Consider the following 23,656-nt stretch of genomic DNA (forward strand, 5'->3'; position numbering starts at 1 on the left):
TCATTTGATCCTATCTTTGTCTGTTAGAAAGAGCAGGAATACCACGCTCACCTTTTGGACATGTGTGGTGCTGTTTCTGGATCTAGTTTTACTTTAAGGGTAGGTCCACTTTGGGATGTTTTTTTTCTGCTTCAGATTCCTCTTTCCGAAACTCCACATTCACCTCTTCCTTAGGGCTCATAAACACAAACGTATTTTTTTCTGTGTCTGTTCCGTTTCTTTTGCGTCCCATATGCGGAACCATTTACTTCTCTGGGGCCACAAAAAAAAAACGGAAATGACTCTGAGCATTCCGTGTCCGCATGGCCTTTCCGCAAAAAATTAGAACATGTCCTACTATTGTCTGCGTTCTAATGGGGGCCGGCAAAATGCGGAATGCACGTGGCCGGTATCTTGTGTTTTGCGGATCGCAGAACATCCAACAGTCGTGTGCATGAGCCCTTAAAGGGGTTTTCTGAAAATAGCTAACTTTTAAGTGATGCCTGCAGCCTACCTCCGCTATTGAATGTGACACACCACCACTGATGCCAGTTGTTGGCTGCAGCAGAGCAGGTGATCATGAAGCCAGGGAACGGAAGTTGGACACACAGGGCTGGAGCATCGAGGAATTTTAGTCAAATTGTACCAAAACCGGAAAAAATAAGGAAAAATTACAATCAGATGTTTGCACAGGCAGTAGCTTTTACCTACTTCATATTGACTTCAGCCCTGGAGTAGTTGTTCCCTTGCTGGCTACTATTATAGCATTTTTTTGAACACACTTTGAATAATCGCACAATCTATAGATCACCATAAATCCTTATACTGATGCAGCATTCCCCAACAACGATTAAAGTGGTTATCCCATGAGTAATAAAATAATTTGAAATCAGGCACCATGTAATACATGACATTGTCTTTCTACTCTTTCTAACAAAGCTACATTCAGCCCTGAACCTCACATGGATCCAGAGACCCATTCATTGCTCCATTTGTGCTGCTAGAGTTATATCAAGTGGGACATCTCAGGGGGCATGTCCTTTCTGCTGAAGCTTTCTCCCTGTAGCTGTCACAGCTTCTAACAGTAGATATTACTGATGACATTTGAAGGATGGAACAAATCAGGTATGACCTCTCAGTGATATTACGGAGGTGGACAGAAAAATAGGAAAAGAATAAACAGCTGGTGGCGCTATACAGATACATTTTATTGACTAACTCAGTAGTTACATTAAATTTTTAAGTACGTGCAATTACAAAAGGTTTTCAGATCCAGGTACTGTGTTTTTTTTTTTTTTTTTTTTTTTTTTTTTTTTTATGTAGAATATTTTTCGTGGGACAACCCCTTTAAGGGACAATGACAATACTGGTAGGCTTAATGAAAGGCACCTATTTTTGTATGTGACTTTCAGCATCCTTGGACATGATATTCTCAGTAATCATATATATTGCTGCTCCTTACCTTGAGTATGTTTTACGTACCCCACATATCTCCATATTTTTTATGCATGTTTATGTTCTGTACTTGCACAGACCTATTATTCTGTATAGTTTTGACTAGTTGCGTACGTCTTAATTTCTCGCCCATATTCCTTGGGGGACACAGGAAACCATGGGTATAGCTCTGCTCCCTAGGAGGCGTGACACTAAGCGAAAGCTGTAAGCCCCTCCTCCATCAGCTATACCCTTCAGCCTGGAGAAGAGACTGCCAGTTTTTGCTTAGTGTCCAAGGAGGCAAGACACCCCCTGCTTATGCAGGGTTGTTATCCTATGATTTTTATTTTTTACGTATTTGTTGTTTTTAACTCGGTTTTTTTTCTACCTACAGGGACAACAGAGGCGCATTGACCCCTCTGTTTCTCCCGGGGTTGAGTTGCGCCAGTGCCGGTAATTCCGCACTGCCGCCTCCCCCACAGAAGACAAGGTGGACCAGGGCAGCCTCGCTCCCCTGCGTCCCGCCAGCTCAGGGTCGCCCGCACGCCAAGTCCCTCCCCCGGCTTCCTGCCACCGCGGTGCCAGGAGCTGAAGGGGCGACCCCGCTGGATGGACTGAGGGCGAAGACAGCGTATGGTGAGAGTGGCTGCTCCAGCCTCCCCTTCCTCCCTCCCACCGCTGCTACCAACATGGCCACTGTTACATGACCACTGCAAACCCCCCCCCGCCCCCCCCCCCCCCCCCGCATATCGGGACGTTACCGGGCATAGTTGGAGGGCAGTCTATCTGGGCAAGTCCTAGAACGCTGCCTTACAGGGGACGGCTGCAGACTTGCAAGCAGTCTGCTACATCTAGGCGCGGTGGGAGCCGTTCTCCTGGCATGAACGGCGCCATGTCATGGCCGGCACTTCAACATCCTTGGGGGTTAAAATCATTTTGCCGCGCGCGCGCGGCTCTGCTTCGGCTTCAGCGCGGCAGAGGGGGGGCGGAGCTTCCTTACACATTCAGCTCCGTGCTGCTGCGCTCCGCTACTTCCGGGTTCATCTCTCTGCCGTGCGATCCTGAAGCCTTTCAGCTCCGTGCTGCTGCCTCTCCTCCACAGCCTCCTCAGTCTGTTCCCCTTACAGCTGCCGCTTGTATCATCGGGTCTGGTAGGACTGTTTAACCCCCTCCGTGCCACAGTACTGTTGCCTTAAAGTGCAACATCTTTCCACCATGTCAGACCCTTCTGCAGCCGCCAAGCCATGGTACCATGCCTGTACCGCTTGTAGGGAACCCTTTCCCCGGGGGCAGTCCGATCCGCACTGTACTGCATGCCGAGCCCCACCGCAGCCTCAGTCGCCCGCTGTGTCGCTCCCTGCTTCCTCTGACCCGCCTGACTGGGCTAGATCCCTGTCCCAGGCCGTGGAAAGCCTCACTCATGTCGTGGGCCGCCTAATAGATAGGCCACCTACCCCGCAGGACGCCACTCTGACTGTCGCGCCCTCCGGGTCCACTGCTTCTGCCGCTGCAGCGGGTTCATCCTCTCCTAGTGACCCCTCCCGAGCTAGGCACTCTCAGAAGCGTATTAGAGTAGAGCGAGCCTCCTCCTCGGATGCCTCCCTCTCCCCGCCACGCGTGCGCACCCAGACGAGCCTCTCCTCTCCAAAGGATTCGCTCTCTGAAGGTGAATTGGCGGCTTCAGATTTGGAAATGGACTCGGCCCTGCCGTCCAAGCTAGCCTCAGCGATGGCTCAACTCATCTCTGATATACGTGACACCTTTAAGGTGCAGGATGACCCCCCTAGCTCGGACGCAGCTAGCGTCTCCTTTATCAGACCCAGGCAGGCCTCAAAAGTCTTTCCAATCCACTCTGATTTCTCCTCCGTGGTGTCTAAGGCTTGGGCTCGCCCGGACGCCCGTTTTGTCAACCCAAAGAAGCTGGACATTTGCTATCCTTTTCCAGCCGATGTCGTGGCCACCTGGTCTTCCCCACCCAAGGTAGACCCCCCTGTGGCCCGGCTGTCAAAGAACACGGCCATCCCTGTTCCCGACGGGTCCTCTCTTCAGTCAGCGGAGGACCGTCGCATGGAGACCCTGTCCAAGGGCATTTTTGCTGCCTCCGGTTCTGCCCTCAGGCCGGTTTTTGCCTCTGCTTGGGCAGGGAAAGCAATCTCTGCTTGGGGTACGCAGCTGGAACAGGAGTTGGACTCGGACATCCCCATCCAGGACCTACGTTCCTTGGCCCAGCTTATTATTCGGGCCGGGAATTTTGTCTGTGAGGCCTCCCTTGATGCGGGAGCCCTTATTGCGCGCTCCTCCGCCCTGGCAGTTGCCGTCAGGAGGGAGCTCTGGCTGAAGGTCTGGAAAGCGGACGCTGCCTCCAAACGTTCCTTGGCGGGGCTACCGTTTGCGGGTTCCCGCCTTTTCGGGGTCCGCTTAGACGAACTTATTTCAGAGGCCACGGGTGGTAAAAGCACCCATCTTCCTCAACCCCAAGCCAGGGGCGCCCCCCGCGGACGCCCTGGTGCGTCTCGTTTTCGGTCCTCCCGCAGGGCCTCTGGGGCTCCCACCACAGCTGCCGCTTCGGCTCCTCCCCAGGACAAGCGTAGGAAGCCGTTTTTTCGGGCGCAGCCCTCCTGGCGCAAGCCGCAGGCTGCCCGCACACCCGCAGCAAAACAGTCCTCTGCCTGAAGGCGCGCCCCCACCCACCCGGGTGGGGGGCCGGCTCCTCCTTTTCAAGGACGTCTGGATGGCTCACGTCTCCGACGCCTGGGCCCTCGAAATTGTGTCCTCCGGATACAAAATCGAATTTGCATCCTTCCCTCCGGATCGGTTCTTTCGCTCCCGCCCCACGCGAGACCCGAAAGACGCGGCCGCGTTCTCCGCGGCCGTTCAAGCTTTACTGGACAGGGGGGTGATTACCCCCGTTCCTCTAGAGGAAAGATTCCAAGGGTTCTACTCGAACCTCTTTGTAGTTCCCAAGAAGGGAGGTTCGGTGCGGCCCATTTTGGACCTCAAAAAGCTCAACCGTTTTCTCCTCCTTCGACGGTTTCGGATGGAGTCCCTCCGCTCCGCGGTGGCTTCCCTGGAGCAGGGAGATTTCATGTCTTCCATCGATATACAGGATGCCTACCTCCATGTTCCGGTAGCCCAGTGTCACCATCGCTTCCTTCGATTCGCCGTGGGGGACCTCCACTTCCAATTTGTCGCCCTTCCCTTTGGACTGGCAACAGCCCCCCGGGTGTTCACCAAGGTCCTGGCCCCGGTTTTAGCCTTACTCCGTTCCAGGGGTGTTTTTCTGCTACCGTACTTGGACGATATCCTCATCAAGGCTCCGTCCCTTTCTCAAGCGGTTGCCAGCGTGGATCTCACTCTAGAGACTCTGGCGAGGTTTGGTTGGGTCATCAACTTCCCCAAGTCCTCCCTTCCCCCCTCCAGACAACTCGTCTTCCTGGGAATGCTTTTAGACACGGGAACGGCGGAGGTACGTCTTCCCTCGGAAAAACGTCTGATCCTCCGTGGGGCGGTTCGGGGTCTCCTTCTCCACCGTCGACCGTCCTTCCGCTTCTGCATGCGGGTATTGGGGCAGATGGTTGCCTGCTTCGAGGCGATCCCATTTGCGCAGTTTCACTCCCGCCCTCTCCAACGGGCGATCCTCTCCTCCTGGGACAAATCGCCGCAGTCTCTGGATCATCCCTTCCATCTGTCGCCTCCGGTGCGGTCATCTCTCCGCTGGTGGTTACAGTCCCCTCTTCTGGGCAGGTCCTTTCTGCCACTCAACTGGTTGGTGGTTACAACCGATGCCAGTCTCTCGGGCTGGGGAGGCGTGTTTCCTCCCCGATCCGTCCAGGGCATTTGGTCTCCATCGGAGTCCAAACTCTCGATCAATGTCCTGGAACTGAGAGCGGCCCTTCTGTCTCTACGACACTGGACTCATCTGCTGAAGGGTCATCCAGTTCGTGTACAATCAGACAACGCCACGGCCGTGGCGTACATAAACCACCAGGGGGGCACTCGCAGCGCTGCAGCGATGCGGGAGGTCACCAGCATTCTCCGTTGGGCGGAAGCCCACGTCCCGGCCCTATCTGCAATTTTTATTCCAGGGGTGGACAATTGGGCGGCGGACTTCCTCAGTCGCACCACCGTCGACCCCGGCGAGTGGTCTCTTCACCCGGAGGTATTCGAGGCCATTTGCCTTCGTTGGGGCATTCCGGACGTGGACCTCATGGCCTCAAAATTCAATCACAAGGTCCCCGCCTATCTGTCCAGGGCCAGGGATCCGGGAGCTTGCGGAGCCGACGCCCTCGTTCTTCCTTGGCGAGGCTTCGCGCGCCCATACATATTCCCTCCCATCCCTCTCCTGCCCAAGGTCCTTCGGAAGATCGCGGCGGAAGGCGTCTCGGTGATTCTGGTCGCTCCGGACTGGCCCCGCCGGTCTTGGTATGCCGACCTCATGCTGCTCCTGGCAGACGCGCCCTGGCCACTGCCCGCCAGGGAAGATCTTCTCTCTCAGGGACCGATCTTCCACCCGCGTTTAGGGTCCCTACGTTTGACGGCGTGGTTGTTGAGACCACCGTCCTGACACGTAGGGGTTTTTCTGCGGATGTCGTCCGCACCATGATCCGCGCCCGTAAGCCGTCCTCTTCTAGGATCTATTATAGGACCTGGAGGACTTTTTTGGGGTTCTGTACCGATCTGGGGATTCCTCCGCTCCGCTTTTCTCTCCCCACCGTTTTGTCCTTCCTGCAGAGCGGACTGGCCCAAGGTCTAGGCCTTAGTTCTTTGAAGGGTCAGGTATCTGCGCTGTCCATTTTGTTTCAGCGCCCACTGGCCCCCCTTGGTCCTGTCAAGACCTTCCTTCAGGGCGTGGCTCACGCGGTTCCTCCGTATCGCCCTCCGGTACCGCCCTGGGACCTGAACCTGGTTCTCTCAGCGCTCCAGGCTTCTCCTTTCGAGCCTCTGCGGACGGTTTCCTTGCGACTTCTGTCCTGCAAGGTTATTTTCCTTGTAGCCATCACCTCTCTTCGGAGGGTGTCCGAATTGGCTGCACTCTCCTGTCTGGAACCTTTCCTAGTGTTCCACCAGGACAAGGTGGTTCTTCGTCCGGTCCCTTCCTTCCTTCCTAAGGTGGTCTCCGCCTTTCATCTGAACGAGGACATCGTTCTCCCCTCTTTGTGTCCTTCCCCTTCCCATCCGCGGGAGAGGAAGCTTCATCGCCTGGACGTTGTCAGGGCGCTCAAGATTTACCTGGAAGTAACCAGCTCTTTCAGGCATACTGACTCGCTCTTTGTGGTCCCGGAAGGGTCGCGCAGAGGGATGGCGGCATCCAAAGTTGCTATCGCTCGTTTTGTCAAGATGGCTGTTACTGAGGCTTATCTCGCCAAGGGCAGGGTTCCTCCCCTTGGTGTTACCGCTCACTCCACTAGAGCGGTCGGGGCTTCCTGGGCTCAGAGAAATCGGGCTTCTTCGGAGCAGATTTGCAAGGCGGCCACTTGGTCCTCCTTGCACACCTTCACCAAGTTCTACAGGGTGCATACTCATGCGTCGGCTGACGCTGCTTTAGGCCGTCTGGTGTTGCAGGCGGCAGTTGATTGATGCCTCTGGCGTTGGTTGAGTTTGTTCTGGTCCCTCCCTTCTGGGACTGCTCTGGAACGTCCCATGGTTTCCTGTGTCCCCCAAGGAATATGGGCGAGAAAAGGAGACTTTTGTATTACTTACCAGTAAAGTCTCTTTCTCGCTCTTCCTTGGGGGACACAGCACCCGCCCTTCATTGGGTTACAGTTGTGGTTCCGGCTTGGTTGCCCCCGTTGGGGCCCGACAGTTCTTTTTCCGGTTGGTGGTTATCTTTCACTACTTGGACACGCAACTGGCAGTCTCTTCTCCAGGCTGAAGGGTATAGCTGATGGAGGAGGGGCTTACAGCTTTCGCTTAGTGTCACGCCTCCTAGGGAGCAGAGCTATACCCATGGTTTCCTGTGTCCCCCAAGGAAGAGCGAGAAAGAGACTTTACTGGTAAGTAATACAAAAGTCTCCTTTTTGGTGCTCATGGTTTACGTCCAAAGGTATATTTGTGAGCACCACACATTGCGATTCACATTTAACATGTCTATTCTTTGAAATTTACCTTTGCCTATAAACAGTAGTTATATTTGCAGCCAAGCTAAAGTGGGAATGACCTACCAACTAAGCTGTTTTACAGTATACTTTTAAACTCACTTGGTGCTGTAAGACTCTGTTTTGTTCTGTTGTCTTGGTGACAGACTACAAAGAAACCCCGTGTAGTCTGATCCTGTAGTCATGTTTAACTTTTTTCTATTGCAGTCCTCTTCTGTCTGTGGGTAAGGAAGAAGAGGTGGGAGTAAGTTTAGTAGTAAAGTTGTTGCGTTTCCTGACTACACACGAGGTTTGTTTGTAGTCTGTTGCCATAGAGACTTATCGAAGCTGTGAACACAGAACAGTAGAATTTCTTTTGAGATCAGTGCTATTTGCAAAGTTGCTTTATTTTTTGTGTTGAGCGATCTTGTGTTTTCAAGTTCGGCGTACAAGGTTCGGGTTATCTAAGAATTCCTTTATGGATTCCGCTAGCGGAATCCATAACGGAATTCTTAGATAACCCGAACCTTGTACTCCAAACTTGAATACACAAGTTCGCTCATCCCTATTCATTTTGGATTTTACAGCAATTAAAATGGTTCCATAAGTGCACAAACTAAGAAGTTGTCGCCTGAGCAATTTAGACAAGGTCACTGTAGGCAAAGTTGATCCAAAGTGGAGTTTTTCCAGAAGAACCAAGCCTCTGGCAAAGGGAGTTACTGCCTTAGTTCATTGATTCAGTTTTTTTTTATTGGCTTTGTAAAGTTGACAGAAACCGTACTTAATATCTACAGGTTTATTTCAACACTGCAATGTTTTTTTGTTTTTTTCTCCACACTTTTTTTTTATTCTATACTTTTGTTTGAATAATTTCCCAAACATTGCAACCAAAGATTTTAGGCGTTTGAGCTTATTGTTATATATGTAAATATACTTGTGATGAGATATTTTTGTACACATTGCACATACCTGTTTGTTGGATCATTTTTAGTTTTTGTTGTTTTTTTTTTTTTTTTTTTTTAAATATGCCAAAACTGTTTTATTATGTTAGTCAGGCAGCGTGTCAGCCTACTATGAAATGACATTTTATGAAAGCATCTTCAATGCAGATCTGTGTGGGTGAACTGTAGACAAAAATGTATTTCAATCTTATTGCCTCAACACTAAGCTTTGAAATAGCTCCTTAATGGTTAATCTTCCATGAAATGAATACACATAAATTGTTTAGAGATGGCAGAGGACAAAGGCTTTTTTTATGGCCTCCACGAAGGTTGGGAATGGTGATGAATAGCTGAGATGAGTATGTAGCCACTTGCCCTGATGCCTTTTATATTGCACCTTTTTTTGGATGAGGTGGCTAAGGTAATATGTGCTGCTACAATGAATTTATATGGCTTCTGGCAGAAGTGGAACTATTTTATGACTGGCTCGGTGGGTTGCGTGATATCTGCAAATGTAAGCTATGACCTTCAAAATGAGCAGTTTTCTAGGTATCCACCATAAAACTGTAGTCTGCTTTAGAGATTGAATTTAAAATATGCTATACTTGCAAAATGTTTGACTGTAACTTCTACAGTGAATTATAAAAAGTGCCGGCATTGTATTGCAGAGTGAATGTCATCTCTCCACACTCCATGTAACTAGTATTGTCTTGTCTATGCCCTAGAATGTATGTACTGGGGGAGATTTACTAATAAAAACATGTCAGAATTCAAAAAGTAGCGGATATGCATCACATTTATTATTTTAAGACACTTCAACTCTCCAAACAAAGAGCATGGCTTAGCGGGAAAGGAACATGGCCTACTGGAAATGGGACCTGGCTTAAAGTGGTCGTCTAACTTCAGCAAGTGGCATTTATCATGTAGAGAAAGTTAATACAAGGCACTTATTTATTGTGATTTTTATATATTGCCTCCTTTGCAGGCTGGATTCATTTTTCCATCATATTATACAGTGCTTGTTTCCATGGTTACGACCACCTTGCAATCTGTGGTCGTGCTTGCACACTATAGGAAATTGCACCTGCCTCTCTAGTGGCCAGGATCATGGGAGCTCACATAGACTGGTACTTTTTCCTATATTGTGCAAGCACAGCCACCACTGATGGATTGCAGGGTGGTCGTAAACATGGAAATGAGCAGTGTATAATGTGATGGAAAAATGAAACAATCCAGCAAAGGAAGCGATATGGAAAATCACAATACATTAGTAAGTGCCTTGTATTAACTTTCTCTACATCATAAATGCAATTTGCTGAAGTGACAAAACCACTTTAAGATGTGGCAATGTGCGCCTAAAAATGCCACAAATGTTTAACTCCAAACTGTAGCGTAAAGTAGGCAAACTAATAGGTGGTATACATTTACACTAGACAATCTAAAGGTGTGCCAAATATATCATCCAGTCTCAGCCACCGTTATAAATCTGCCGCATCTTTAGACTGTTTAGTCTCCATTTATACTGTCTAAAAACTAGACAGGATTAGTAAATCTGCCCAATTTTTGTGCATTTTGACCTAATTATAGTGGCATACTAGTGGCAGTGATATACCAGATAAATGTGACAATCTAGTAGGTTGGATACTGCGCTTTTCTGTTTTCTACTACGTGTCTGAAGATGAGTAAGGGTGGGGGGGGCATTCCTCTTTCATGACTCAGATAGCTTGAGTTTGATGTGACTATTACCTGCTTGATATAATTGTATACACTCCTAACAAGTACGGTTTTAAGCTATTCTATTTTGCCTGTGTTTTGTATGTAAGAAATATACTAAAGTAAAAAAAATCTTAAGGATTTGGTCTTACAAAAAGAGAAGATATTATTTAAGATAAAAATGTAATGTACAGTAGATATCTTTGATACAACATTACATAATTACAGTGCCTTTTAAATTACATTACTGGCCTTTCTAATACAATTTTTTTATATATATACACTGCTCAAAAAAATAAAGGGAACACTTAAACAACACAATGTAACTTCAAGTCAATCACACTTCTGTGAAATCAAACTGTCCACTTAGGAAGCAACACTGAGTGACAATCAATTTCACATGCTGTTGTGCAAATAGATAGACAACAGGTGGAAATTATAGGCAATTAGCAAGACACCCCCAATAAAGGAGTGGTTCTGCAGGTGGTGACCTGACCACTTCTCAGTTTCTATGCTTCCTGGCTGATGTTTTGGTCACTTTTGAATGCTGCCGGTGCTTTCACTCTAGTGGTAGCATGAGACGGAGTCTACAACCCACCCAAGTGGCTCAGGTAGTGCAGCTTATCCAGGATGGCACATCAATGCGAGCTGTGGCAAGAAGGTTTGCTGTGTCTGTCAGCGTAGTGTCCAGAGCATGGAGGCGCTACCAGGAGTCAGGCCAGTACATCAGGAGACGTGGAGGAGGCCGTAGGAGGGCAACAACCCAGCAGCAGGACCGCTACCTCCGCCTTTGTGCAAGGAGGAACAGGAGGAGCACTGCCAGAGCCCTGCAAAATGACCTCCAGCAGGCCACAAATGTGCATGTGTCTGCTCAAACGGTCAGAAACAGACTCCATGAGGGCCCGACGTCCACAAGTGGGGGTTGTGCTTACAGCCCAACACCGTGCAGGACGTTTGGCATTTGCTAGAAAACACCAAGATTGGCAAATTCGCCACTGGCGCCCTGTGCTCTTCACAGATGAAAGCAGGTTCACACTGAGCACATGTGACAGACGAGTCTGGAGACGCTGTGGAGAACGTTCTGCTGCCTGCAACATCCTTCAGCATGCCCGGTTTGGCATTAGGTCAGTAATGGTGTGGGATGGCATTTCTTTGGAGGGCCGCACAGCCCTCCATGTGCTCGCCAGAGGTAGCCTGACTGCCATTAGGTACCGAGATGAGATCCTCAGACCCCTTGTGAGACCATATGCTGGTGCGGTTGGCCCTGGGTTCCTCCTAATGCAAGACAATGCTAGACCTCATGTGGCTGGAGTGTGTCAGCAGTTCCTGCAAGACGAAGGCATTGATGCTATGGACTGGCCCGCCAGTTCCCCAGACCTGAATCCAATTGAGCACATCTGGGACATCACGTCTCGCTCTATCCACCAACGTCACGTTGCACCACAGACTGTCCAGGAGTTGGCAGATGCTTTAGTCCAGGTCTGGGAGGAGATCCCTCAGGAGACTGTCCGCCACCTCATCAGGAGCATGCACAGGCGTTGTAGGGAGGTCATACAGGCATGTGGAGGCCACACACACTACTGAGCCTCATTTTGACTTGTTTTAAGGACATTACATCAAAGTTGGATCAGCCTGTAGTGTGTTTTTCCACTTTAATTTTGAGGGTGACTCCAAATCCAGACCTCCAAGGGTTAAAAAATTTGATTTCCATATTTTTTTTTTGTGTGATTTTGTTGTCAGCACATTCAACTATGTAAAGAACAAAGTATTTCAGAAGAATATTTAATTAATTCAGATCTAGGATGTGTTATTTTTGTGTTCCCTTTATTTTTTTGAGCAGTGTGTGTATATATATATATATATATATATATATATATATATATATATATATATATATATATATATATATATATATATATAATATACACACATATATACTAGCAGAAGGACCCGGCTTCGCACGGGTATATTTCATCTATTTCATTTTATGTTGCCGTGTGTCATAAAAAGATATCGACAGTTTCCCCCATAACAGTGCCCGCCCCTTTAACAATGACCTTCACAGTGCCTGCCCCTTTAGCATTGACCACCCCTTTAACAGTGACTTTCACAGTGACCGCCCCTTTAACAGTGACTTTCACAGTGACCGCCCCTTTAACAGTGACTTTCACAGTGACCGCCCCTTTAACAGTGACTTTCACTGTGACTGCCCTTTTAACTGACTTTCACTGTGACCGCCCCTCTAACTGTGATTTTCACTGTGACCGCCCCTTTAACTGTGACTTTCACTGTGACCGCCCCTTTAACTGACTTTCACAGTGACCGCCCCTTTAAGCAGTAAAGAAATATGGCTGGGTTGTTATGGAAACCTGGAGTAAAACTGTGTTTATGGTAGTTGGGATTTGAAGAGAAAAACTTGCAGGCTTGTATTTGGGGGGGGGGGTAATTTGGCCGATTAACAAACCAGTAGATCGGTGCTTGTTTAAAAGGCCTTTACACAGGCTGATGGGGAGTGCATTAGGGGTGAATGATTGTTACTACAATCGTTCAACCACCTTACTTTTTTTTACTTTGTCAGAAGTACACTCCCTGTTTATACATGGAGATGTGCTTCTGACCAGCGATCATTTTCATGCTCGCATAAACGATTAAAGGATAACTGTCACATTTAGACCCTAATTTAAATTTTCATATATGTTGTTACTAATAACATGATATTCCAGAATCAGTTACTATTAGACTGACTTACCCCATATTTAATAAGATTCAGCCCTTAGCAACCAGTCTGCATAAAACTGCAATTTCACTATTCAGTTAAGATGGCCGCCACTGCCCTCACCCTGAGGCTAATCCCGCCTGCCCTCACTAGCCAGTAACAATAGCCCCCCAAAAGTGTCAGTAACCAGAGCCCTCCCCCCCTAAAGGGTTAATCTCCTGCAGCACAAAGGGGTCCTCTTACCACATGTTGCTTTCATTTATACACTGAGCAGATGGCAGATCTCCCTTCCCTGGTCTGCGCTGCTTCAACTCTGCATTCTCCAGCTCTGCTGAGTGAGGGAGCGTCTGCCAAGCGCAGGGACAGGGAGAAGTGCACACAGCCCAGGCACTGTTTTGCGGATCCGCACATCACAGACACTATAATAGAAAATGCCTTTTCTGGTCCGCAATTGCGGACAAGAATAGGACATGTTCTATTTTTTTCCAGGAACGAAATTGCGGATCCCGAAAAAACGGATGCGGATCCAGGAAATGTGGATTTGCATCTGTTCCAGCCCCATTGAAAGTGAATGGGTCCGCAAATTGTGGAACGAATGCAGACCCAAATTACGGACGTGTGAATGGACCCTTACAGTCCCTGGCTGTCAGTAATGTGACCTTGCACGCAGCCTGCACGCTGAGTCCTCCGTCTACGACCATGCCTAACAACCCCATTTTAAGCACAGGTAAAAGTAGGCAGTACAGGGAACAAAAATGTGGAATTAAGGGGTAATTGAATACACAGTGAAAAGTTGAAATAGGGCCACCAAGGTGATATTAATCACCACAATCCAATACTCCAAAAAAAATACGACAGTTATACTTTTAAGCCAGTTGACAAACACACATTTGCTTGTTTGATGGCTGATCGCCATCACTTTTACACGGGCAAAATATCGGGAACACATGTTTGTATACATTTTTGTTCCTGATAATTGTGGTTGTCAGACAAAGCATTGTTATCAACCAGTCTTTCTCAGATTACTTAGGTCTTCAGCCTAGAACTTATGGAAGTAAAGGAGTAAGAAGGATTGGCAGGGCACAATCTTTTCTACTACTATATTAATCTGAATTTTGTAAAGGTACAACACATTAGGTACAGAATCTCTTATATGGTTCAAATCTTCAATCATCTTAAAAGGGTTTGGCCACTTTTTGGTTATTGTTGACCAATGTGTTTGTGAGATGATTGTATGGCACCTACTTAAAAATTCTGCACCATTTTCAGGTGTGCCCCTTGTGCACAAAGTCTTTTGTGCTGTCCACACAGAGGTTCTGGCCAAAGGTTGGCCTTTGATGGAGGCTATCTGCACTTGTTCTGGTGGGAGTTTAGTGCAGTGTACTTGAATGGAGGACACGTCACGTGAAGGTGATTTGCTTGGTCACATGATCCTCTGTCAGTGGCCATCCTTATGGACAAGACCTCTGTGTAGACAGCACAAAAGACTTACTAAACAAGGGGGCATAGCTTATGAAATATAGAAACGGGGTAGAATTTAAACAAAGACTATATTAGTAAGTGCCATATAATCATCTCATAAACACATTGGTCAATAGTAACCAGAAAGTGGCCAACCCCTGTAATATTATCAAAAGATGATTAGTATGGATTATTTGCAAAGAATGAGTCCTCTTAACGGACGGTCTTACAGTCTCATGTATGGTGATGGCTAGATGTTGATCATAATCTCCCACTTCTCTATCGGCTTACAGCACAGATCATCAATCAATGCATGTCCTTTTCAGCATTGATGGGGCTAAATAGGAGGAAGTTGTATTCTTGCAGCTGAATGATTGGAAGCAAATGTTCTGGTACTGTTATGTATTCACACAATATAATCTGTTCGGAAACATCTTGTGCATGTCTGGTTTTCTTTGAATAATTAAAGACCCCATACTGAAGCCTTTGGGTGGTGGTAGCAAAATTTATTTCACTGCCAAGTGCAGTGTACAAGTACAAGGGGATAGAATAACACATCAATTTTACATTGCGCTTGGCAAAACTAGCTCTTTAATCTCTTGAAAAACTCCCCTACAAGTATACTGTTGGGAAATGTGGGGTTTCTCTGCTTATCTGGCAGAGATGCCATGCTGGGGTTTTTCATCCAGGTTCTGAGTTTTAAAAAGTGATTAAACCCAACCTATGTTTAATAAAGACAAGATTGTTAATGATGTCAATGGTACTGAGGGGAGACTTGATTTTAAAGGGAATCTGTCACCGGTTTTATACTGCATCTGAAGGCAACATAAACTGGTGACATATGTAAAATGCGGATAGGGCACTCAAAGAGATCCGGGAACATGTAGTAATAAAGGAAATATATTTATTTATGCTATAATCGATAAAAGGATAAAGGGTAGCAGCATATAAATGTTATTTCTTTTTTTTTTTTAATTAACAATTTTTATTGTTTTTCATTTTCATGGATTAAACATTGACAAGTACATAGCATGAAAGATTTCATACAGAGTAGATGACATGCAGTAAGATATCTTAACTACCTATAGCCTTTAAGTAGCATTGTAAAATAAAAAGGAAGGCTTGTTAGGCCACAAACATCTTGAATAAATGAGTCCGCGCATTCAAATGAAAAAACAAATGAACAAATCCAAACATTTAAGTGAGGAACAAAACGGGTGACAGGTATATTGAGACAATATTAATATGACGTGAGGTGAAAAGGAACCAGTTTCAAGAAGACCAGGGTTTTGGACCCAGAACAGCTGGAAATGGGTGGGGGGTAGACGATCAAGAGAAGTTCCTGTAGGACCTCCAAGGGGACCAAATCTGAAGGAAAGTGGATCTAGAGCGTAATTCCCAATGTGAAATCTCCTCTAATCTGTAAATCTGATCTACCCTGTTGATCCAATGGTCAATGCTTGGGACTTCAGAGGACAGCCAAAGCGTAGGAAGAAGTAATCTGGCTGCTGCCACTAGGAGAAAAAAGAGCGAGGATTTTGATGAGCCCACTCCGTCTAAACCCAGTGTTAATAGAGTAAGATCCTGAGTACAAGGGAGAGAGGTCTGACAGATCTGATTGCACTTAGAAATTATATTATGCCACCACGGATTAATTAACTCACATGACCACCAGATGTGCAAAAAGGAGCCTTTAGCCTTATTACACCTCCAGCAGGTGTCTGAGGCAGTGGAGCCATAAAGACACGTCTTATCTGGAGTCCTGTACCATCTCATAAGGATCTTGTAACTGTCCTCTTGAATGCGCACACATCTCGATATTCTATGTGGAGAAATCAAGGATTTAGTTATCTCGGGACGTGACAAGGTCCTTTGGAGGTCTTTTTCCCAGAGACCAATTATAGCAGGTTTAAGTGTTGGGGGGGGGGGAGATATCAGGCGCTTGTATATTGTGGAAATGGTTTTGCGTGGATATGTCTTGCTGCTTATCATTTCTTCAAACCAGCTAGAGACACTGGGTGAGGGTGTTTTCTTAATGAGAAGGAGAGATTCGGATTTAAGAAAGTGTAAAAGGATAGGGTTGAGAGCCTGTGTCCAATACTTTAAAGAGTTCAGGGTCAGGTAGTACACAACCATCTTGATCTAAGATCTGTGTAATTGCAATCTCAGAGCGAGAGGACAGCTATCTCTCAGGTCTTTAGGAGCCAAATTGATTATATCTTTTATCTGCAATAAGGGGGAAGGTAGAGTTAGGACCCCAGTGCTGGACAAGAAGCTCTTCCAAACTTTTAAGGTGTTCCGAATAAGGGGATTGGGGATAGAGCTTAATATAGGAGTTGGTCTATCAGTCAGCAGAAGAGCCCTAGTAGGGGAGGGTAAAAGGGCATTCTCCAAAATAAGCCAAGATTTGTGAGATGGGTTTCTAATCCAGTCTATGACTCTAGAGAGTTGAATGGCTTTCATGTATGTCTCTGGATCAGGGAGCCCAATTCCCCTTTTGGCTTTAGGCCTAGTTAAGGTGTTAAAAGCGATACGGGGGTGTTTGCCTTGCCAAATAAATTTGCGTATTAGTTTATTTAAGGAGATGAGGTAAGGTTTAGGAATTTCAATGGGGAGCACCTGCATCAGGTAAGTAAGTCTGGGCAAGATTAGGGACATAAGTATATTTTTTCTCCCAAACCAAGAGAGGTATGGGAAGTCTAATGACTCCAATTGAGTCTGAATAGAAGCTAGGAGGGGTTTATAGTTTAGTTGGAACAGGTTTGACAAATGGGGGGAGATCCTTATTCCTAAATATGTTAATTGTTGAGTTTGCCAATTGAATGGGGAGTTTGCCTGAAGAGACAAGAGGCTTGGAGAAGAGAGGCCAACATGTAGGATTTGGGACTTTGAGGGGTTAACTTTAAAATTAGATAAAGAGCCGAATAAGTTGAGTTTTGAGACTATTTTGGACATCGATTTAAGGGGGTTGGTGGTCAGAATCAGCAGATCATCTGCAAAAGCAGCCAACTTAAATTCGTGGTTTCCCATCCTCAGACCACCAATCTCCTTGTCTTGTCTAAGAGATTGCAACAGTGACTCCATCACAAGGACAAATACAGGAGGCGACAGTGGGCAGCCCTGCCTCGTACCATTTCTAATTGGGAAGTGGGAGGACATAAGGCCATTGACTGACACGGATGCCGAAGAGTGCGTATACATTGAGAACATTGCATTTATGAACTGGTCAGGAATCTGGAATTTTGAAAGGGCCTTCCTAATATATGTCCAATCCACCCTATCAAATGCTTTTTCGGCATCCGTGCCAATCATGACTAGGGGGGTATTTTTATGGGAAGCATAGTATAGAGCATCTAATATCTTAGTGGAGTTGTCTTTCCCTTCACGACCCTTAACAAAGCCAACCTGATCGGGATGGATCAAGTCAGGAAGAAGGTTCTGCAATCTTGTGGCCAGCATTTTTGCTAGTAGCTTGAGATCTTCATTGAGCAGGGAAATGGGTCTATAATTAGAACAGGAAGTAGGATCTTTACCGTCCTTGGGAATAATTGTAATTGAGGCATTCGTCATATCTGCAGAAAGTGAGTGACCAGTTAGTGAACTATTACAGATAGGGAGCAAGAATGGTAAAAGTAGTTCCTTGAAGGTCGCATAATAAGAAATGGGCAGGCCATCGGGACCAGGACTCTTTCCTTTGGGGGTCGATTTAATAGCGGTCACCAGTTCTAAAGAGGTAAAAGGTTTAGCTAGCAGTTCCTGTTGTGATGGCGTTAGTGAAGGGAGGTTAAGGGTGTCTAAAAAGGATTCGATGTTGGCCTCTCTTTTCAGGAAAGGTTTTGGAAGATTAGAGGGTGGGAGATTGTATAGGGACTCATAAAAAGACCTAAACTGTTCCGCAATTTCCTCCGCTTTGAACAGATGAATGCCCTGGGGAGATTTGATGCATTGCACATAGCGGGAATCTCTTCTCTGTTTTATTCTGCGCATCATGTATTTCGAGGCTTTGTTGCCATGTGCGAAAGTTTTTTGTTGGGCGGACAGAAAGAACTTAGCTGAACGTTCGTTCAGTAGGTTTTTTAGTTGTGATCTAAGAGAGGAGAGTTCAGATAGGTGGCTCGCAAGTAGGGATTGTTTATGGATTTTTTTTCTACATCGTGTATTTTTGCTAATAAGATATTGAGCTTTTTTTCTGACTCTTTCTTAAGGAAAGAACATAGACTAATCAATCTGCCTCTGATGTACGGTTTGTGGGCATCCCAGAGAGTCTGGGGGGAAATCTCAGGGGTATTAATGATTGAGAAGTATTCCTCTATAAAGGAAGCTATCTGAGATTTATGCTTAGTATTGCTCAATAGAGACTCATTAAGTCTCCAAGTAAAGTGTCTGTCAGACTTAAGGTTCGGACGTATAGTGCAATAAATGGGGGAATGATCGGACAGAGTAATGTCACCTATAAGGGAGGATGAGCAGAGTTGGAGTTTTTCTTTAGGTAGAAGAATGTAATCTATCCTACTATACGAGATATTCGCTAAAGAATAGAAGGAATAGTCTATTGTCTCGGGATTTAGGCAGCGCCAAATGTCTACCATCCCCAGGCTATAGAGCTTATTGTGGAACAGTTTAAGGGCCTTCATTGATACAGGGGATTTCTTTGATGAGGTGTTCACAAGGGGGTTAGGAGCCAAATTAAAATCACTAGCTATAATCAAAAAGCCCTCCCTGTGGGACTCCACCAAGGAAAGAGTATTAATAAGCCAGTTAACCTGTTCTGAGTTGGGGGCGTAAATGTTCACGAATGTGAATAAAGTTTGTCCCAGCAATCCTTTTACTATTAGGAATCTGCCATCCGGGTCTTGCAGGTGGGATTTGTATTGAAAAGGAAGATTCCTGTGAAAGCCAATACTAACGCCCCTCGAGGCAGCACCTCCCTCTCCACAGTGGTACCAGCTAGGGAATTTAGAGTGGGTAAGGTTTGGATATCTGTCATGCTTAAAGTGGGTTTCCTGAAGGAAAACCACCGAGCATTTTTCCTTATTTAGCATAGATAGGATCTGGCATCTCTTAGAGGGGGATCTCAGTCCTTTGACATTATAAGAAACAAGTTTGAGCTCAGCCATCAATAGGCCTGTGTGAGGGTGTAGCGCAATCTCTGAATAAAAATTCTAGAGAAGGGCTGAGTAACCTGCAAGGGGAGAAAAAGAAAGGTGCTACCTCGAGGAGGGTCATCCCACGTCCACTTCCCCCATATAATACAGAGAATCCTAATATTCTGCACCAGTCCCGGATCATATACTGGAAAAGTCACCTCTGAAGCTTTTAAATACCTGTCAAAACAGTAAAGGTAAGAAACAAAGAACATAACCGGTAACAGTAACCAAGTGTAATTACTTAGTCGTAAAGTATAGTGGAACTTAGTAAATGTGGTACCTCGAATGGGTAGCATAAAGGAGGGGGGAGAAGGTAAAATTACCTAGTTAAAGCGACACCCTCTAAGGAGTGGATGATACCGGAGGAAGATGGTAGTTTTGGGAAACCCTGGGAAATGCGGTTGAGTAAGGGAGATACCCTTGTCAAGAGTTATAATAGCATAGAAAAAAGGGGGGAGGGGCGGGAGGGGAATAGGGTGAAGGCAGTAGTTGAAGTATCTTATGAACTACTATATAGCTAAATGACTATTTTAGCTTACATACAGATGGGAAGAAAATCCCTACTGTCTCTTCTATCAATACTGAGTGGAGACAAGGTATATTAAAATGTGGTAAGGGAGCATGGATCCTTAACCTCCCTCAGCATGGAAATCTAATTTTCATGTGATAAACCAAGTAAATATAGTAGAGTAAAAAACAGAACTTATGCATTAAGTCCTTTATGCCAACAGTAACTTGAGAGGATAATAGGAGACAATTATTTATCCATCAGGGATAAGCTCTTAGGGGTGGTTGAGAAGTTCCCCTTTCTGGACCTTTGGAGTCTTGGGGTGTGAGGAGGTTCCCAGGGTATCACTTGAGGTAGGTCAGGTAAGGTGGTCATGTTCTGGGCGGCGTCCCAATTTCCTATGGGCAATGGTGAGATCTGAAGGAGGTCGTAGGCCTTATCCAGGTCACTGAAGGAAGCAATATGGAGACGACGACCGTCATGGAGGAAGGAGACACCAAACGGGAATGTCCATCTATATATATTCTTGCGTTGACGTAGACAATCCGTAAGTGGCTTCAACATTTTTCTTTTCCTGAGGGTAGATTGGGCCAGATCTTGGAAGATGGTGATGGAATTGTTTTCCCAATCTACTGAGTTGGAATTTCTGGAGCAAAATAGTATAGCTTCTTTCACTGGGAAATGTAAGAATTTGCATATCACATCCCTAGGTGGTTCGGTCGCCTGTGGCTTCAGATGGAGAGCTCTGTGTGCCCTTTCTATTAATACTTCATGCACCGAGTCCGGGCCTAGTAATTTAAGGCAGATCTGAATGACCGTTTCTGGGATATCAACAGCTGCAATCGTCTCAGGGATGCCCCTGAAGCGGAGATTGTTTCTCCTACTTCTATTCTCCTGGTTTTCTAGTGCTGTATATAAGGAGTTGATATGGTTCTGGGCTAGGGCTAGGCTAGAGGATACCCCGTTCTGGTGCTGCAATATTGCGGCCTGGGTGTCTTCAAGTACCTCCACCCTCCGGCCTATATGGCGAACGTCCTCTTTTATTTAGGAAAGATCCTGGCTGAGCAGTCCCAGGGCATCTGCCAGAGCTTCTTTGAGAAAAGCTCTGGAGATAGGTAGGCATTCAGTGTCGCAGGGCTCGTCTCCTACCTTGTCAGAGCTAGAAGCTGCAGCATGCTTATAGCCGGATCGAGGTGTTCCGGGCGCCATCTTGGATTCCTTGTTAACAGCCATCACTGCCGCCTTTTTGATAAATTTCTTGATTTCGCCGGACTGGCTGAGGGAACGAGCATGACCCGTCTGGTCAGCGGGCTTTTGGCCACCAATTTTGACCATTTTGGTATCTAGCAAGCTTGAGATGAAGCGCTATGAGGGAAATGCTTGTGGAGAGCCGCACTTCACACAGCCATCCGGCTTCGTTGCAGGCTCCCATATAAATGTTATTTCTAACAATATCAGTATTTGGTGACAACACGATAAGACAATAGGTACATGCAGTCAGAATAGCAGCAATTTTAGATCAGAGGAATAAATCGAATGATAATTCGAATGGAGGCAATCCCGATGGTGTTGGCTCAAATGTGGAGACCCCCCAGGATGCCAAAATTCGACTTAGAAATCCTCGGCCTTAAAAAAATAATCAACCCAAAATATGCAGAAATGGTAAGTGTCCACTGTGAATAATCGATCAATTAGCTCCAAAATGCTATGTTAAATTTATCGAGACCAATCTGTCCTGGAACATGGATGGAAGTTCATGTCATTATGAGATCACACCTGAATACAGCGGCGTCCCGCTAAGACAGGGTAGGTAGCGGCGTCCCTCTACTGAACAACTTGCAAGTGATTCTTATTTACCTCTAAATCGACTTCGAAATTCTGCCAGACCTTGAGATATTTTCGCTCCCTAATCGTGCCTCCGTTGTTGTAGCACTACAGGGAGTGCAGAATTATTAGGCAAGTTGTATTTTTGAGGATTAATTTTATTATTGAACAACAACCATGTTCTCAATGAACCCAAAAAACTCATTAATATCAAAGCTGAATATTTTTGGAAGTAGTTTTTAGTTTGTTTTTAGTTTTAGCTATTTTAGGGGGATATCTGTGTGTGCAGGTGACTATTACTGTGCATAATTATTAGGCAACTTAACAAAAAACAAATATATACCCATTTCAATTATTTATTTTTACCAGTGAAACCAATATAACATCTCAACATTCACAAATATACATTTCTGACATTCAAAACAAAAACAAATCAGTGACCAATATAGCCACCTTTCTTTGCAAGGACACTCAAAAGCCTGCCATCCATGGATTCTGTCAGTGTTTTGATCTGTTCACCATCAACATTGCGTGCAGCAGCAACCACAGCCTCCCAGACACTGTTCAGAGAGGTGTACTGTTTTCCCTCCTTGTAAATCTCACATTTGATGATGGACCATAGGTTCTCAATGGGGTTCAGATCAGGTGAACAAGGAGGCCATGTCATTAGATTTTCTTCTTTTATACCCTTTATTGCCAGCCACGCTGTGGAGTACTTGGACGCGTGTGATGGAGCATTGTCCTGCATGAAAATCATGTTTTTCTTGAAGGATGCAGACTTCTTCCTGTACCACTGCTTGAAGAAGGTGTCTTCCAGAAACTGGCAGTAGGACTGGGAGTTGAGCTTGACTCCATCCTCAACCCGAAAAGGCCCCACAAGCTCATCTTTGATGATACCAGCCCAAACCAGTACTCCACCTCCACCTTGCTGGCGTCTGAGTCGGACTGGAGCTCTCTGCCCTTTACCAATCCAGCCACGGGCCCATCCATCTGGCCCATCAAGACTCACTCTCATTTCATCAGTCCATAAAACCTTAGAAAAATCAGTCTTGAGATATTTCTTGGCCCAGTCTTGACGTTTCAGCTTGTGTGTCTTGTTCAGTGGTGGTCGTCTTTCAGCCTTTCTTACCTTGGCCATGTCTCTGAGTATTGCACACCTTGTGCTTTTGAGCACTCCAGTGATGTTGCAGCTCTGAAATATGGCCAAACTGGTGGCAAGTGGCATCTTGGCAGCTGCACACTTGACTTTTCTCAGTTCATGGGCAGTTATTTTGCGCCTTGGTTTTTCCACACGCTTCTTGCGACCCTGTTGACTATTTTGAATGAAACGCTTGATTGTTCGATGATCACGCTTCAGAAGCTTTGCAATTTTAAGAGTGCTGCATCCCTCTGCAAGATATCTCACTATTTTTGACTTTTCTGAGCCTGTCAAGTCCTTCTTTTGACCCATTTTGTCAAAGGAAAGGAAGTTGCCTAATAATTATGCACACCTAATCTAGGGTGTTGATGTCATTAGACCACACCCCTTCTCATTACAGAGATGCACATCACCTAATATGCTTAATTGGTAGTAGGCTTTCGAGCCTATACAGCTTGGAGTAAGACAACATGCATAAAGAGGATGATGTGGTCAAAATACTCATTTGCCTAATAATTCTGCACTCCCTGTATATTATCGGGAGTTTCTTATAGATGAAGACCACGCCGACGTACTCTTAATCGACACGTGGGCCAATTGTATGTCCGGCCCTCTGTTTGTTCTCAGAAATTGCGTTGCTAACTTTCGACTGTATAAAATACCACTCTTCTGGTCAATGGCAGTCGACAGTAGGTAATAGTCTCTAGACACAAATAGCGGG

This window comes from Bufo bufo, chromosome 3 (genome assembly GCF_905171765.1).
Source record: "Bufo bufo chromosome 3, aBufBuf1.1, whole genome shotgun sequence".
NCBI lineage: Eukaryota > Metazoa > Chordata > Amphibia > Anura > Bufonidae > Bufo > Bufo bufo.